Below are 19,399 nucleotides of genomic sequence, written 5' to 3' on the forward strand. Positions count from 1 at the left end.
GCTCTTCCACAGATGTTCTTTCCCTGAGCTGTGGCTCCTCCCTAATATTCAGGTGTCATTTCCCAAGCTTGTCTCATTACCATTTCCCTGGGCCATTTAAACAGATTGATTGTTGTGCCAGACTGGCTTTGTGCCACCTATTGATTTGCCCATGTGCATTGTTATAACATCAACATTGTTATAACAGCAACAATAATAACAACAATTATTATTTTGGGGAGTTACAGAAGCCAGAATCTCAGGTAGACATGAAATTGGAATTTTGTCATCATTATAATGTCAAGAGTGGAGTAAAACTGGGACTGTATTTCTCCATGTTCTTTTTAAAAGCAGGTTTTAGTTGCAGGCATATTAAGTACATATTTGCAGGCACAGAGGCAAAATCCTTTCGATTACCCATGGTATTCTATTCAACAGCGTCAAAGCATGTGATTAGCATCCTTTTGTTATTAAAATATTATGTTATGCTGTTAGCCACATTGGTCACTTTAAATATAAGCAGTAAGGTGGGATATACTGTTTTTCAAATAAATACATAAAATAAACAAATGACTTAGGACCCAGTCATGAGCCTGGTGCACCACATTACTACCAGCGTGCACTTTGCAAACATGATGTAAGACATGTTTGCGAGCCTTACTGTGGGCCCAGCAACTGTTACCCTGTACATGCCTGATCTCATCTGATTTTGGAAGCTAAGCAGGGTTAAGCCTGGTTAGTACTTGGATGGGAGACCGCCTGGGAATACCAGATGCTGTAGGCTTATACCATAGTCTTTTGAGACTGAAGGTTGCCAACCAGTACCAGAGCTAGCATGCTGGGCCAGCTCCGGCGCTGGGCCTGTGGTCCACTGCCCAGTGCTCTGTGTGATGTGCCAGGGGGTGGAGAGGTAAGATTGGGTGGGGGGAGGCTTTCCATCTAGACACACTAGATGGAAATGGAACAGCAAGCATCGCAAAATGGTCAAAAACTAGACTTCCTTTGAGAGGGTGGGGGCAAGTGCAAGAAAGAGTGAAGAAGGCGGGTACATGAGAAGGACAAAGTAGGAAAGTTATCAAGGGAACTTCCCTTTTTGGGAGACACTTTGTTTGAATGACAACTGAAATGTATAAAAACTATCCCACCCAACTGAAGAACGCCTTCTGAATTTGAGTAGGCAGCTCTCAGGGGCCCCAGGCATGCCTTGCTAACCAATAAACACCTTCCTAGCCATCCACCTTTTAGTGTCTTGCTTATTCAGTCTCAGTGGCACTGGACAGACTCCACCCGTCTACCAAACTGGCGCTGCCCTTCTGGGCAGGGGTACGACAGTATATACATAAATGTATTCATGTACACATTTTCATGTGAGTGACTGTATGTACACTCATTTTAAAAGTCAACATGGGAATGTTGGAATGTAGAATTCAGAACATGTGTACTACTGCACATGTATTAAGCATAACATGAATACTGTAACTGTATGTGCCTACATATCAGCAAGCATGTGTACACTGAACAGAAATGGTATGTATTTTGAAGTATGCAATGTAGCAGTGCTCTCCCCAACAACAGAGGTGCTCATTATGTGAACATATTCAGTATGGATACTCAGGCTTGCATACTCTCTTCCCCCCCCCCCATGGCAAGTTCCTTCTTCTGATCATGGTCTGAGCCACAACATGTTTATTCTGAACATGCATATTATCATTTGTGCTTGCCCTGTGAAACCAAGGGTTAGAAACCAAGATCAAACCAAATGTTTTGTTTGACTGGAAGAAATGATACATTATTATTTGCTTCAAACCAGGATTGGAGGGAGGTATTAAATACATAGAAGGAGATGGGCAGAAGGTAGCATGCAAGAATGAGGGCCAATCCTATCCAAGATTCCAGCGCTGATGCAGATGTGCCTATGGGGCATGGAAGTCTCCTCAAAGTAAGGGAACATTGCACCTGCATAGGTGATGGAAAGTTGGATAAGGCAGGGCCTTGAGATTCCTTGCTACTTATTACATAACACCAAACCATGAATTAAATTATCTATCACTGTCTTAGCTGCTGTGGACAATACTTTGCAGATTGCTCACTCTTTGTGTATTTGCATAGTCAGCCCACACAGTTTTCCCCTTTTATGGAAGCCTGAGGCTTAATTGTGTGATGGATAGTTAAGAACATAAGGACCAGGCCAGAGGCCCATCTAGTCCACCCTCCTGTATCTCACCAGATGCCTCAGAGAGTACTCAAGACAACAAGAGACCTGCATCCTGGTGCCCTCCCTTGCATCGTGCATTCTGAGGTAGCCTACTTCCAAAATCAGGAGGTTGCACATACCCACACAGGCTTGCTGTATTTTTCCTCCAGAAATTTGTCCAATCCTCTTTTGAAAGCATCTAGGCCAGATCTTGTGGCAAGGAGGGGGGACATGATTGAGACATACAAAATTATGCAGGGGATGGACAGAGTGGATAGAGAGATGCTCTTTACACTCTCACATAACACCAGAACCAGGGGACATCCACTAAAATTGAATGTTGGGAGAGTTAGAACAGACAAAAGAAAATATTTCCTTACTCAGCATGTGGTTGGTCTGTGGAACTCCTTGCCACAGGATGTGGTGATGGCATCTGGCCTGGATGCCTTTAAAAGGGGATTGGACAAATTTCTGGAGGGAAAATCCATTATGGGTTACAAGCCATGATGTGCATGCCTCCTGATTTGAGAAATGGGCTATGTCAGAATGCCAGATGCAAGGGAGGGCACCAGGATGAGGTCTCTTGTTATCTGGTGTTCTTCCTGGGGCATTTGGTGGGCCGCTGTGAGATACAGGAAGCTGGACTAGATGGGCCTATGGCCTGATCTATGTTCTTATGTTCATAAGATGTTCTTATGTTCTTATTCAGCCCAATTTAGTGCCTTTTTTGTGTAAACAGACACTCCCTGCCATACACCAGCTGGCTACATAGGCTACTGGAGATAAATTGCCTCTTCTTTATATTAAAAGCCTCTTGGTTGAGTAAACAGACAGGCTATGCTGCAGGCTATGGAGTGCCTCATTAAGAGCCTCTTTGTTATGCTCTGACCATTTTTGTATATGTGGTCCCATGGTTAAATGGTCCGTTGTTAAGTAACACATGCCTGTAGTTGAAATACATTGTATGGGAAGAGATTTTAGCCAAATCTAGAAGCAGCACTCTAAAGAAATGCCTAGAAAAATGTTTCTCAACCAGTGTGGTACTTGAGATGCTATCTGGTGGTACTTGAGGGACTGCTGGACACCTGCCACCCAGCAGTGAGACCAGGAATGCAACACAATCTGCAGTAGCAGATTCCAAAGCATGCTTTTCTGCGCTTGAAGAAGCCCTCCAGTCCACTTCCTGGTGTTTGTCATGTCACATCTGGCCTCCCAACCCAGAAGTAACTGGCAATGATGTCACTGCCAGCTACTTCTGGTGGTACTTCAAATAGTTGGACCATGTGAAGTGGGACAGCAGAGGACAAATGTTGAGAAACACTGACCTAGAACAATGATTTGAGTAGATGTCTGCTTTCTTAGAGAAATGTTATATTATTATTAATTACACTAGTACTGGTCCAACCTTGTTAGACACTGATTTTTTATACACGGATTTGACTCAACAGAAATGGCCACTGCAAATGAGAAGGAATGTGCTGATCTCTGGAGAAGGGGAAAAATGCATCCCTTTGAAATCAGTTTAAAAAACTGAACAGTCCTTTAACAATAGCCTCCTTAATGAGAGAGAGAGAGAGAGAGAGGGCAGCTGGCTGACAATCCATCAATCCTCCTCTCTCCAGGCAACCTCTCCCTTCCCCCTGAGCACTTGATAAAAAGATACTTTGCATTGGTGAAGGGAGGGGTCAGAGTGAAGCATTTCTAAACACCTTGAGAGACACTGATTGTTGGATTGTCTTAATGACTGTTGGATTGTTGGATTGTCTTAATGACTCTATCTTAACATCACAAAGGTCAGCAAGGCTGTTTTTAAATCACCAGAGCAAAGAAACTTTGTTTTTAAAATTGATTTGCTATAGTGCGTTTTTTGCCATCCATGTGAGTGCGTGGAACCCAAGCAAATAATGAGGCTCAACCTGTATTATTATTTTGATTATTAAATTTTAAAACAACACCTTTTTAAATAATCACAGGCCTGCCCAACTCCCTCTCTTCATAACATTCAAGATAATGACTGAATTTTCTCATGAGAAAATAATAATTTTTATGTGTATAACAGGTCAAATAGCACAAGCAGTGTTTGGAAGACTGTTTCAGTGATTTTAAACTGCTGTGCTTTTAAACTGCTGTGATTTTAAACTCCTGCAGCACAACTGTGGACCTTTCTCAGCACGCTGGTTGAAAATTGCTGCCATACGAAAACACTACATGTGATATTTGACTTGTTGGTCCAATATATGGCAGTGATTTTCAGCTGGTGTGCCATGGCACATTGGCATGCTGTGAAAGATCTGCAGGTATGCCATGGGAGTCTGGAATATAGTAGTTGAAAATTTCTCAAAATCTCTCCCAGGTTCTGCTTTGCTGTGAGGAGAAGAAAACATTGAAAATCTCTCTTATATTGCTTCACAGCAAAGTTGTACCACAACATTCCGCTGAATGAAATGGTCTCGATGTCCGCCCAGCATTTCATCCCTTGGATGGGCATTTTTGCAGCAGATCTAAGTGCTCTGCCATGATTTACTCTGCACTGATTTGTCAATGTGGGAGCTCTGCAGCCAAGTTCTTTCCAGATCCCTGCCTGGTTTTCAGAGCTACCCAAACATCTGGCTTCCAAACCCAAAAGTAACTGGCAATGATGCCATCACCAGTTACTTCCAGTTTTACTTCGAATAGGTGGACCATGTGAAGTGATCATAGTTAGGCAGCCTGCAATTTTCACTCTTGATTGTTTAATTCAGCTTCATAATTAAGCACACCTAAGTTGCTAGGCTGCCTATGAATAATAATATGTTAGATTTGTGAAGCGCTTCAAAGTGTTGGGAGTGGTGGGTGGGAGGTGGATATGGTGGAGCCCTGCTCCATCAGATCCTGAACTCCATGTCAGTCTCTCAAGTCTGTGCCAGCAAAATAGCTGGTGCAGACTTGAGAAGCCCCATTGTGAGACTTGGAGATTCCCTGAGGAGACCTCTGGTGGCCTTGGCAGTGCCACTGGATACAGCAATAGCCATTTTGGTGCTGCTGCACCCAGCGGAGGCACCGGCTTTAGGATTGAGCTGTTAATTGCATTATCATCATGGATTGTTATTCTTCAGACAGCAAACACCCAAACAAAAGTTTTGGCAAACATGGTTTCATTTAGCTAGGCAGTGAGAAGAGGAATAGCTTGGTTGCTCCAATTCTCCTGAGCCAACCAAAAACTACTGCAGATATGATTTCATTCATGACAAAATTATTTCTTTTCATATGGACATAGTTTGAATATCTTCATTTCTCTGAAAAAGTCTGTGAGGGACAAAAAAAATCAAATCTCTGAAACATGAACAATAAAGAGTAATTATCCCTTTCCCCCCTACAATCACATTCAGTAATCATTCCTGAAAACAGAGGCAAATACACAGGTCAGATATAGTAAAGCATTTATATAGAATAAAAGCAGCATACAGACTGTATTTGTCTACTTACACTTCATGCTCTGCCTGGTGTGAGCAGCTGCCCTGGCTGAGGCAAGTTTAATATCAACCCTAAGCTGATTCTATCTATGCAGCAAATATTAGAAAGGAGGAGTGGTTTCTTCCGTTTTATAGCAACCAATAGTAAGGAAAAGGTCCACGTGACAGGGAAGTCAAAATGATCAGCACGCCCACTTCTGAGAAAGTCCAGCTAATATCAATGAGGAAGACGCAGTGATAGTGATGCTAGGCTTTCTGCCATTGTTTCAAAGACATGCAGTAAGCCGATGTCTAGGATTGCAGAACAAGGAACCACGTTAGAAAGAGGTCATTCGATATCCTCTTACAGACATATGGTAATCTGTTCATCAACTGTATGATGTGCAATTTGATTGACTTCATATTGAATATATTGCAGCCCAATTCCACATTGCACATGGAACTTGTTGCTTCACAGTTGTTGGCTTCATGTGACTTTGTTTCACATGGAAATACTATACCTGCCTTGGCCATAGGTTCCTGTAGCAGATTGTTTCCAGCTTGTCCTATGGAAACATACTCTTTGTTTGTTACTTTTACCCCAAGGCAAACGAGTCACAGAAAAGGCAGAAAGGAGCAATGTTACAAAACTCTGGGATGGAAAATGTTGCATCTGCCTGATTGCAACTTTTCCTGCTATGCTTTGTTTCCCCTTAGGCTGCAAGTGTCTTATCAGTACACTTTACACCACTTTGCATATACACCCATTTTATGACTAACATGTAGATTTCCACACTGTTTACCACATTTGCTGAAATTAGCCCTGATGTTGAATGAAAGTTCCTGCAGTTTTTTTTCCCCCTCAGCAGAAATGGAGTCTGACTTCACTGAGCAGGGGATAGATTGTCTAAAGCAGTGTTTCTCAACCAACGGCACGGATACCAACAGTGGTCCTTGAGGTGGTGTTTGGTGGTACTTGCGGGATCTCTGGACACCTGCTGCCTGGCAGTGAGACCGGGAATGTGATGCAACAAACAGCAGTGGGAGGCTCGGCTCAGTGGGCAGAGTTCCAAAGCATGCTTTTCCACTCTCCAAAAAGCCCTCCCATCCACCCGGAGCCTCTTACTGTCGTTTGTTGCATTGCATCTGGCTTCCAAACCCAAAAGTAACTGGCAATGATGCTATCACCAGTTACTTCCAGTGCTACTTTGAATAGGTGGACCATGTGAAGTGGAAGAGTGGAGAACAAACCTTGAGAAACACTGGTCTAAAGCCACCACCTCTATCTAACTAGGCCCATTCTTACTGAAAAATAAAGGTTTGACAAAAAAACAACAACAAAACCCCATATAAATATTGGCCAAAGAAAATTACCTTGAGTCATAATATTTTTCTGAATGTCTGGACTGTACAGTAAATTTTCTCCTGTCTGGTATGCTACATAGCTCGATGAGGACAGTGGACTTTCAAAGCTACCATAAAATATGGCTGGACATCATGACTGCGAATACTGGAGCTACTGTTCTAGAGTTATTTAGAATTAATGCACATGGTATTAGTCATAATGGAAGATCAGGAGATCACTGGGCAGATGATGTGGTGTTGACAGTGATCCCCATGTTTTGACAGCTGGTTCACAGCTCTGGGAAGGGCAGGACTAGTGGCTGGAGTCATAGAGGCTGCAGTCCACAGCTGTAATTAATTAAGGCCAATGGAGACTTTGGTGGACATGGATTGAAGGGGTAGCTCAACAGTTGCACCTTATTATGAAAATGGGACTCTGCAGGAATAAGAGCAGAAGGCACATGAGGGGAATGGAGGAGGATGTGGAGACTGCCTGACAGATCTGCATGGGACCCATTCAAGGACAGATGTGGGGATGCTGCTGGAATGCCATTGGGACTGGGAAGATTCTGTTGGACTGTGCTTTGAAGCTGCTGTGGACTTGGACTAGATGCTCTGGGCTTGCATTAAGCTAAGTGAAGTTTTGGGGGAAGGGAAAGCTTCTGGACAAGAGGAACTGCCAGGGAGTGTTTGTATAGCAATAAGTTTTGTTAATTGCTCTCAAACTGATAAGGTACAGGTTGAGACTAATTATTTGTGTGGGTTCTGTTCCAAGCACTCATATGGATTTTAAAAAATGCACTATAGCAAATCAATTTAAAAAACAAAGTTTCTTTGCTCCAGTGACTTTGCTTAGAGACCTTTTGACTCTAAGATAAGAGTCATTAAGAAGACAATCCATCAGCACTTCACTCAGCCCCTCCCTTCACCAATGCAAAATGGTCACCTTTCTTTCATGTGCTGGGGGAAGGGAGGGGTCTGCAGGACAGAGGATTTTTGGATTGTCAGCCAGCTGCCTCTCTCTCTCATTAAGGAGGCTATTGCTAAAGGACTGTTCAGTTTTTTAAACTTTCAAAGGGATGCATTTTTCCCTTTCTCCAGGAATCAGCACATTCCTTCTCATTTGCAGGGGCCACTCATGTTGAGTCAAACACTGAAGCTGTGGTTTCTGGAGAAGGTGAGATGTTAATTAGCCAGAAAGGGGGCACTGGAAAGGAGCTGGAATATTTTGGACAGGACACTAGTCACACATTTTTATTATAAACACAAGAAAAATTCAAACATATATTTGAATATGGAAACACATGTAATTATGGACTACATACACAAGAAACAAACTTACAGCTAGAGCTGTTTGTTTCCAATGAGTGAGATAGGGTTACAGCCTAAGTCTTATTGAACACAATGGACTGACTTCTGAGTAAAATAAATGACACCATTTTCAAACACTTCCACTTACAGTGCAATTATATGCCAGTCAACTCAGAAGTAAGTCCCACTATGTTCAATAGGGCTTTCTCCCAGGAAAGTGCATGTAGGATTGCAGCCTTAGAAAAAAGGTCAGCTGAAGGTTTGGTCATCATAAATTCTGCTGAGCCTCAGGTGTCTTCTCTGCTTAGGTTCTTTGAAACATGGTTTCAGAGGGAAAACCTGAGCACTCCTGCTGATGACATCCCTGCCCTTGCTGTAGGAGAAGCCCCAGGATACCACTCTCCCCCATTTCACTCTTGGTACACCATTGTTCATATCCTCATCCTCAAATTTTCAATTACATATACAATTCCAATAAAGAAATAAACTTCTACATACAATTCCAGTTTTTCCCACCAGGAGAATTATGTTCAGTGATTCTTCTCTCCTTTCTGGAAAAGAAGAATGGCTCTTTTCTCTGATGAAATGGACACAACACTGAAAGGGGTGGAAGTAGCCATATTTTTGAAATATCCACACTGTCATTGAGGAGTCTTTAATGACATGTTGCCATTTCATTTTAATTTTTCTCTAATTTTAATTTTTTTATCACCTTACCTAAGTCTTTAAGGCAGCCATTTTCGACCACCGTGCCATGGCACACTGGTGTGCCGCGAGTGGTCCACAGGTGTGCCACAGGAATTTGGGGGAAGGTCAGGGCCAATGGGGGATGTGAGCCCCCACTGGCAGCTTGGTGTGCCTTGTCAATTTTCAAAAACCTGGTGGTGTGCCTTGACCATTTTAGTGCCTTGTCAGTGTGCCCTGAGATGTAAAAGGTTGAAAATCACTGCTTTAAGGGTTAAGATCTTCTGTTGAGGTTAGCTCTAGACAAGGTTCTTGAGATCATCCATTCCAGAACTCTAAGACAACTCTGGAGTTTTGCATACCATGGATCGAAGCTGACTTCCTTATTGCAGCAACAGGCTGAGTTGCACAGACAAGGGAAGAGTTGGGAGCATGATCTTCAAAGGGGCTGGGTGGTGGTAATCTTGAACAATTGGGAGGATGTGAGATTTCAAGAATAGATACATTCTTCCTGATGTCTGCATGACTTAGGGCTACTGTTGCACAACAGGTGATCTGTGAACTATACCAGCAATTATCAACTTTTTTATCTCAAGACATACTGCCAAGGTGCTGAAACTGTCACGGCATCCCAGCACTTTTTAAAGGATATATTTTATAATTTTAAAAATGACTATTAAGATATAGAAATAACAAACAAAATACATCAGAGCAAGCCTACATGGAATAACACACACCCAATTCAGTTGACTGAAGAATGACACTGGGTTCTTCTGCCCTCTCTCAAACTCCCCCATTGACCCTATTAATTAATGGTGGCACACCAGTGGACCATTCACAGCACACCAATGTGTCATGGCACAGTGGTTGAAAATCTCTGAACTATGTCATCAGAAAGTGTGCTATGTTAGGCTGAAGGTGTATGCCTTTCAGGAGAATGACCTTGTTAGTTTTCACAAATTTCCATTCAGTCTATAATATGCTAAAACTTAAAAGTTGCATCTGGTTCTCTTGGTTATTTCAGATGATGGAAGTCTTTGTGGTGGATCAGAAGTCGTGCAGCCACTATCATCCACCCTATTGCTTGTAGTCTCCTTCTCAGGTGAAATGAATCAATAGGACATCATTTCTATTTTCAGTCACTGAGGGGGGGGGGAATTAAAAGCCAATATGTTCTGCTATCGATCTCATTATCTTGAGATATCACCTTGCCTTTAGTCTGCTCTGCTTATCCCTGTTGATCCCCATGGAGAAAGTAGAGGTTTAAAGGGAAGACTAATATGTTTCTTTCATGTGAGGTTCCAGGAGGCTCATGGGGACTGTAAGTACCCTTTCCAATACCTTGCAATTAATTGTTTAATAAAAATGGCCTGGGTTGGGTCTCCATCTGCTACAGACACCTCAGCTTATCCTTGAATAGCCAGAAGTTTCCCTTTATCTCAGTTTCAACACTGTCTCCAGTTGCTGCTCTGCCCTCCAGCAATCTCTCATCACTCTGGAATGATACTTCAATTGTCTTGATGGACTCACACAATTAAGGGTGCAATCCTAACCATTTATGTCGGTGCTTTCCAGCGCTGGCATAGTGGTGCCAATGGGACAGGTGCTGCATCCTGCAGTTGGGTGTCACTCACGGAGGCCTCTTCAAAGTAAGGGAATGTCTGTTCCTTTACCTTGAAGCTGCATTGCCCTTATGTCAGTGCTGGGAAGGAATTTTATCAGGGGGTACCAAGTTTTTTTGGGCCCCTTTGCAAAGGGGGAGGAGTGAAACAGAGGAGGAGGGTGGTGACGGGTGAGCAGAATAGGGGCAGGGAGGGGCGAAGCAGGGTGAAAGGAGGGTAGAGACAGCTGGAAAAGCCTCTGGAGCCCAGATCTACCCATCCATGTAGCATCAGTAATGTCCCCAGCATCCCCAGTCATAGTAGTGTCTCCAGCATCCTGTACGGACAAAAAGTCTGAGTAGACAGGAAAATGTCAGATCCTAGGAAATTTCTGGGCTCCCTCCTTTGGCTCCTGGGCCCCCCTTTTGACCCTGGGCCCAGGTACAAATTACCCCTCCCCCCCTCCTAGACCCTGCCTTTCCTTGCTTCTGTTTGAGCTTTCTTAATTGCATGGGGAAGGATTCTTAGGAAGCTGCCTTGTACTGAATAGTGCCATTGGCCCATCTAGGTCAGTATTGTCAACATTGTTGGGCAGTGGCTGTCCAGGATTTCAGACATAAATTGTTCTTTGTCCTATCTGGAGTGGCCTGAGACCTTCTGCATGCAAAAACTGCCCTCTGCCACTAAGCCACAGACCTCCCCCAGTTCAACCAGTCCATGCCTCCATACATGCTGCTAGACCTACTATGCCACTAGACCTATTATTAAAGTGCAATTGGCAACTCAAGTAGAGGGGCAGCTGGGACAAACCACCACCACCGCACCTGGTTAAATAGGCTCGCCCACATGCAAAGGAGAAGGGCCAGGCACAGATCATTACACTATGTGCACACTGTGTGAACACACATGGTCAGGTGATTAAAGTATTGTGTGAACTAGCCCCCAGTAACCACTAGCAGTCAACCTGCTATTCGTTCTTTAGTTCCATAATCTCTCAGTTGGTCATTCCCTTTATAATGTTCACTGCAAGAGTTATGATCATGGTAAATTTACTGTAGTGAATTATGGCTAGTGAATTTATTGTGGTCGTAATGGATGACAAGGTTATGTTGGCAGTAACAGATAGTTTTGTTATTACTCATAGCTGAGTGCTATAAGTAATGCTTTTAAGCATGCTTTTAAAGTGTGGCATCAATCCCTAGCTTTTCCATTAAAAAATATCAGATTTTTATCTGTTATCTGTTTATCGGGCTATAATCTGTTGGAGAACTGTTATCTGTTTCAGTAGCTAGTACAGAGCCATGTAGCATGATGGCTAAGAGTGCATTCTGAATCAGAATTTCCCTGGTTCAAATTATGCCTGTTATGAACTCACTAAAGGCACAGTTCTAACCTTGTGTCAAGCAAGTCTCTTGCGCCAGCCAAGGAGATTCGCAAATGTGCTGTAAAGCACATTTGTGCCTCCTTGGGGGCAAGCCGCACCAGCACATGAAGGTGCATTGGATCACAGAGGCTGCACCCAGCCTCTGTGGTGGTTTGCACCAGGAAGGTTGCATCTGTGGAACTTGACTGACACAGGGGTCTGGGGAGGGCGGAGAGGAGGTAGGAGTGAGGTGTTCTGGGGACAGGGAGGGGTAGAGGGCATCCCAGGGGGCAGACAGGAGGGGAGCAGGAAGCGGGGCTGGGACCCGACAGTTATGCCAGACTACAACACAGTTCCCTGAGCAGCATGGAGTGGCTCCAAGCCATACCATTCTCTTTGGACTTGTGCCACCTCCTGAGGTGGTGCAGGTCCAAGGAGACCCATTGAGGCTGTGGTGACTTACCTGAGGGTAAGGGAACAGTTTCCCCTTCCTCCGGCTGAGCCGATTCTGGCCCCAATCTTGTGCTGGATACAGCTCAGACCTTCTCTTGGCCTGCCTGTTCCAATGCAAGATAGGATTGTGCTGCACATGGCCTCAGGCAAACTACTGAACCTCAGTTTCTCCTCTGCAGTATGGGAAAAAGAGCATACCTACCGTAAAGGGTTGTTGTAAAGACCACATGAGGTTGTTTGCTCACCTAGAAATGTGATACAAATGCTATTATATTGTAGGACTGTATGAATCATTGTTCTAGTTCAGTAGAAGGCTGTTATTTGCATATATTTTGTAAGCTGTTTTGGTGATTGCATAAGCCACCAAAGGAAGGCTAGGCTTTTAAATGAACAAACAAACAAATAAACAAGCACTTAGCTGACAGGTCATAGCTTGGTGGCAGAGCACATGCTTAGCATGTATAAGATCCCCAGATTCAAATCCTAGTACGTATCTTCAAGGGTCATAAGAAGCTCCTGGCAGAGCCTGCAGTAATGAACTAAATGTACCCGCCATGTTTATTTTGTGCCAATAGCTTTGGGTACTGTTCTTAACACACTTTTTTTGACATTGCTAAATATAATTTTGCTTTTGATGTTTATTGTAAGTTGCTTTGATTAACATGATGAGAAAAGAGGGACATAAACGTCTCTAAATAATAAAGTAGCTGATTTTTGTTTAGAGACAGGGCAGTAATGAATTTACAGTATGATACATGTGATACGATCTGCTATGCTACCCTAGCATTTGGGTTCAATTGCAACAGTCATTGTAGGAAGGACGTGGGGTGTGTACAGTCTCTTGTTTGTACTCTGCATAGCTTCCATTCCAGATACCCTTCCAGCCAGGATTCCAAGGAAGGCAATGATAGTTCCCAGGAGAGGTGCAAAGTCCTATTTGATCCCTTACAGGTTAAGAAAAGCAAAGGAACACAGTTTATCCTTCAGCACATGAGCCTGGATTTCCACGATCTGCATCGAGTACTGTAGTTTTTCTGATCACAGTCACACTTGATGCAGCTGAGATTAATTGCTGTTTATCAGATCATTGGTTACTGATTGATTCTTAGGTTCCTCAGTATTTGATAAAGATGCTTGACAGGTAATATGAGTAATAATTGTAATTATTAATGTAATTGTAATTAACGTTACAACGTGTGTAGTAACATAATAATTGTAATTATTAAAATAAACGAGTAATATCTCGTAGTAATTGACCAGAATTATGCTTGCGATGTAAAACCATAGAATTACATCTCTTGTGTGCTGGCACTGGACCAAGGTACTTCTTGTGGATCCAGATTTGAGGTGGAAGAAACCAGCTACTGCAGTTGACTTTTTTTCTTATGTTCAGAATGGTCTCCTGACTCAGAATGTGATACTCTTGTGCAGTTGTGGACTATCCTAGTCAATTAAACAGAAACTGCGGTCCAGATAGTAGTCATTCACTTATTGTTTTAAATTGTCATTTTTTTCATTGACACTTGCGAGTAAATTTATCAAAACATGGGCAAGGCTCTTGTGATGCAGAATAAAAGTGATTCAGACAGGTGGTGCATGTATTTTTTTAAATTTTGATCGCCAGTATAATGTCCTTCAGCATAATGACAATCAGCAAAGTAATGGATACAACATGGAAACCATACTTAAGACTACAAGAGCTTTTTATTAGTATTAGTAGAAGTATTAGTAGTAGTAGTAGTAGTAGTAGTATTAGTATTTATATACCTCTTTTCAGCAAAAAGTTCATAAAGTTCAAAAAGTCAAAAAATAACTAATGGCTCCCTGTCCCTAAAGAGCTCACAATCTAAAAGATGCAAAAGAACACCACCAGACCGAGCCTCTTCGGGTCATGAATACGATGGTTCCAAACTCACTTCAAAATTCTGGGTGTAAGACCTTTTCACTGCATTCCCATGCATCTTTATCTGGGAATAAGCCCCATTGAACTTAGCGGGGCTTCTGAGAAGACACTGGTGCCATTTGTAAACAAATGTTTATTTTTAAAAAAAGAGATTTATTATTGGCCATTCAGAGCAGTTAAGGATTTACCCCGCTTCTTTTAAACACAAGAGAAGAACACAAGTGTCATCTCACTGAACACAATTGTAGGTTATGAAACTTTAAATACCTTATCTCTTTAAATCTGTGAGATCTAAAAACGCCAAGAATTTTTGGCAAATTATATCAGGCTGTTTCTATAAAAACTCATTTGGTTTCACAGCAATTTCAGCTAAAATGTGGGAAGCACATTTTAAATCAATCTTCTTTGATGAATCTAAACCTATCTCCATGGTTAATATGCCACTCCCGTTAGATCTCCCTGATTGGCCTGCAGTCTCACTGGATGAAACTCTTTCACTCATTAATCAGTTAAAGGTGGGCAAAGCAGCGGGACCAGACTCAATTCCTCCTGATATTTATAAAGAAGCACCAGAGTGGTGGGCCCCAATAATTGTATAACTATTAACTAGAATTGATAAATTTGGGGTACTTCCAGATACTTGGACTAGATCTATCTTGGTTCCCATCTTCAAAAAAGGGGATAAAAACTTCCCCCCTAGCTACAGGCCAATCAGCCTTTTAGACCTAGCAGGGAAAATGTATGCCTCCCATCTACTGAAGAAACTTTCAGCCTGTATTTCTGACCATAACATCATAGGCCCAGAGCAAGCGGGTTTTACACCAAATAAGTCCGCTATTGATCAGTGTGTGGTATTTTCCCACCTAATCTCCAAACAAAGGACTCAAAATAAATCCTGACTATATGTGGCCTTTTTAGATTTAAAGTCGGCCTTTGATTCCATAGACAGAGATAGACTCTGGGATAAACTTGAGAAGATGGGAGTGGACAAAAGGCTATTAATATTAATTCGTGCCCTTCATTTAAACACTTCTTGCCAAGTGAAATTATCTCCGAGGGGCGGCCTCTCGGCCCCAATTCCAATCAATAAGGGGGTCAAGCAGGGGTGTGTTCTTGCTCCCACCCTGTTCAATCTCTTCATTAATGATCTGGCTCCCTATCTAGCAAACTTCAATACGCATTCCCCCAAATTAGGTTCAGTGGATATCCCTCTACTTTTGTATGCTGATGGCCCTGATATCCCGAACTAAAATAGGATTAAGAAGGCTGGTTAACGCCTGCATAGAATATTTTACCAACAACGCCCTGCAGCTAAACTATGAAAAGTCCAAGATTGTGGTGTTTGGGCACTCTTGGAAACCACAGTCTTGGTTTTTCAATGGTAAATCAATACAACAAGTCAAGGAATTTCAGTATCTTGGTCTCCGGTTTCATTACCGGCATTTCTGGTCTTCCCATCGTCTTACTGTAATCAACTCATCCAAATTAGCTGTTCAGGCTATTACTCATTTTTTCTTCTCTTGGGGTAACTCATTCATTCCAGCTGCTCTCCAGGCTTTTAATGCCAAAGTTACACCTCAAATTTTGTATGGCATTCCTGTTTGGATGCCAGCATTAAATGACTCAATTGAAAAGATCCATTCTAATTTTCTATATAAGATCTTAGGTGTACCACATTGCGTTCCTTTTGTGGCACTTTGCCTGGAGACAGGCCAATTTAGGCTGGAGTTTCTAGCTTGGTCCAGTTTCTTAAAATACTGGGCCAAAGTGTGCTTTAGGGCTGACCAAAACCCATTGTTAAAGGGGTTATTGACTGACTCGCTGTTATCTCCTTGCTTAGCTCTATTCAATAAGAAAATTAGACAAATGGGTCTCGAAGAAGATCTACAAGGAGCTGCTACACTTGAGGTTTCTATTAGGCTCTTGACAACAAGACTAACCGACATAGAAAGGCAAGAGATTATGGCTGCAGCACAAAAAAAATGTTTGCCCCTAAATTTCCATCTAAACAATACCTTTGGTCAACAACCAAAGTACCTGACCTTCTTAGAGTGCCCCTTTGCAAGGAGGGCTTTTACATTAGCCTGTTGCAGCATGTTGCCTTCTAAAGTCCTACTTGGTAGGTTTAGAAATGCCCCGAAGGAAGAACAATTTTGCAATTGTGGCCTCAGAGAGGCAGACTCTCTTCCACACATTGTTGTGCACTGTGCTTTCAATCAAGTGCTCAGAGACCAGTATCTCCCCTCATTGTCAGGAATCAAAAAAAAGGTCTCTCTGAGATCACCTCTTTACAACTTTTGCTGGCGGGTGAATCTGAATTAGTGACCCTTCCAGTTGCTAAATTTTTATATTTGAGCAACTTGAAGCAGGCTAAGCTGCTGGTCCTAAGGAACTTGGAGCAACTCTGGAAGTAAACTGTTGTGTTTTAACCCTTATTTTTATCTCTCTTTTAACATATACCTTCATACATGACTGTCTGGAGATATTAGTTGTAAAACTATATGCCTAATAAAGGTTTGTTCTTGTTGTTGTTGTACCTTATCTCTGTAAAGAGGGAGAAATCTGTGAGGTAAGTGGTGTGCAAAGGGCACTTCAAGCAGGAGAACAAATTCAACTATTCAGGGCATTTTTCAAGGCATCAAGTACAAATGTTTGGGCTGTAGTTTGGTGGTAGAGCACATGCTTTGGAAACCGATGGTCCCAGTTTCAATCAGCACCAACATCAGTTGAATAGATGAGGCAGCAAGTGATGGGAAAATTCCTTGCATGAGATCTTGGGGGAACCAGTCAGAGCAGGTGATTCTAGGCTGACCATTGGTATGTCTTATGCTCATACGTGCATGGTGGTGTTCTAGAGCAGTGCTTCTCAAGCTATCTTATTCCTGTCTTCTACTCCTTCTTCCTATAAGTTCGCCCTTCCTGCTGTTCGCCCTTCCTGCTGTAGGTCTGTTCCCTGCGCCTCCACTGCTTTTAAGCCTCCTGTTTCCCTCTTCTTTCCCCCCCCACCTTGCACCCTGTTGCCCTGCATGCCAAACCTAAGAGGCAATGTCCGAGTGCTGCAGCAAGCTTTGGGAGACTTCACAGCTCCAATCTCTCTGGACCCCCTCAACCCACCAGAAGTCAGAAACCACAGGGGCTATGCTGTGAACCAGCAGCCAATAGCTCACAGACTGGCACTGGTCCATGGAGCACACTTTGAGAAGCACTGTTCTAGAGTGTTCTGAAGTGTCTGTAATAGGGCTTTCCAACCTCCCCCACCCCCAAAGAACAACCCTTTGTGAATATCACCCTTGCCACCAGAGATAGCAGCTGCACTCAGAAGTGGGCAGCTCGCCTGACCCTCGCCTTGTCCCTGGAACACAGTTGCTGCTCTCTGCTGATCTCTCCTTCACGAGGTACTCTCCTTCCCAAGCTGTGCCTTGATTGATCAGGGATTTCTAAGGAAAGCCTTGACTGGCAATTAACATGGGAAGGACCCAACGTATTGTTCATGCTAATTGACCTCATTTTATCATTCTCGATTTAATATCCCTGGTATTCACTCATAAGGAAATACATGATAAATAGGGAGATATGAATAGATATGTTCGCAGCAATGCAAGGTAGATTTAGGTCATCATATAAATGAAAAGGATTTCGAAGAACACTGTCACGAACTGGCACAAGACGGCCTAGCTCCACTTTGCACAACGTGATAAATCTAAATTGATCAATACACCTCTAAAAGATTCAATACACCTCTTCTTTTTGCTTCCTGCCTGGGACTTTGAAAATGAGGGGGTAGTCAAGCACTTGGCCCCAGCAGATACCAAGTGAGTTGTGTTTCATTGGTTTGTTGAGTCCCAAATTGTGCAGGCCTGACCAAACTGAAAATGAACTTTAAGATCCCATCATAGCCACATATACTTGAAATAAGCCCTATTTTTACTAATTTTCAAGATATACAATGACCTCCAAATGTTATGTCATCATTGGTACACTTCCATTAATCCTCCCCTTTTCTCCCACATGCAGCATGCTTAGCCATTTACACTTGTTATTAATTCCTTCCATTTTGGAGGTAGCTTTGACTTGAGTCCCGTTGGAGGAGTTGACCTGATGACTTGGGTTGAGAGAGAGAGAGAGAGAGAGAGAGAGAGAAATACATAAGTGAATAAGTGTAGTGACAAAAATGCACCACTTTTTGGTACACTGATGGTCCAATCCTAACTCAATCCTCCCCCCCCCTTCCAATACAGCCATGCTAACAGAGTATTATTCTGCAGGGAGGCAGTCCCTAAGTTCTCTTTGAGGTAAGCCTCCACTTTTCCGATAATAATAATAATAATAATAATAATAATAATAATAATAATAATAATAATAATAATAATAATAATCTATTATTATTATTATTATTATTAATAATAATAATAATAATAATAATAATAATAATCTATTATTATTATTATTATTAATAATAATAATAATAATAATAATAATAATAATAATAATAACAGTATTTATATACCACTTTTCAACTAAAAGTTCACAAAGCGGTTTACAGAGAAAAATCAAATAACTAAATGGCTCCTTGTCCCAAAAGGGCTCACAATCTAAAAAGATGCAAAAGAATACCAGCAGGCAGCCACTAGAACAGACAGTGCTGGGGTGAGGTGGGCCAGTTACTCTCCCCCTGCTAAAAAAGGAGCACCCACTTGAAAAAGTGCCTCTTACCCAATTAACAGGTTAGATCTACTAAGACCGGTGCCAGCTCTTTGGTTAGTGAAACTCCAAGTGGATCTTCTGAGTGAGGAAGTGGATAGAGGCCAAGAAGGGGGAATAGGATATCAGTGGAGCCACTGCCACTGATAATCAACCTCTTCCTGTCCTTGTCACACACACCCGCTCTGTCGAGGTCCCACACCAATCTTCCCCCTTCCTACTCCATACTGGTTGCCCACTGCCCATCCCCTGTGCCAACTTACAGGCAACAGGGTATCCAGGACTGTTGCTGTCACTCAGCCACTGCAGCTTGCCATTTCCAGTGAATGCCAGTTGCGTGCAACAGCACATAGGATGTTGCAATGCTGGAAAGGCCTCTGCTTCACCAGAATATGAGAACCAATGACAGCATATTGGCCTATTAAGATTGGGCCG

General features: G+C 42.6%; 1 pseudogene; it reads left to right on the top strand.

Moving 5' to 3' along the window:
* The first annotated feature begins 646 nt into the window (after positions 1–646).
* On the top strand, positions 647–763 carry LOC136646583 (5S ribosomal RNA; annotated as a pseudogene).
* The last annotated feature ends 18,636 nt before the right edge of the window (positions 764–19,399 follow it).

Source organism: Tiliqua scincoides, chromosome 3 (assembly GCF_035046505.1).
Source record: "Tiliqua scincoides isolate rTilSci1 chromosome 3, rTilSci1.hap2, whole genome shotgun sequence".
Lineage (NCBI taxonomy): Eukaryota > Metazoa > Chordata > Lepidosauria > Squamata > Scincidae > Tiliqua > Tiliqua scincoides.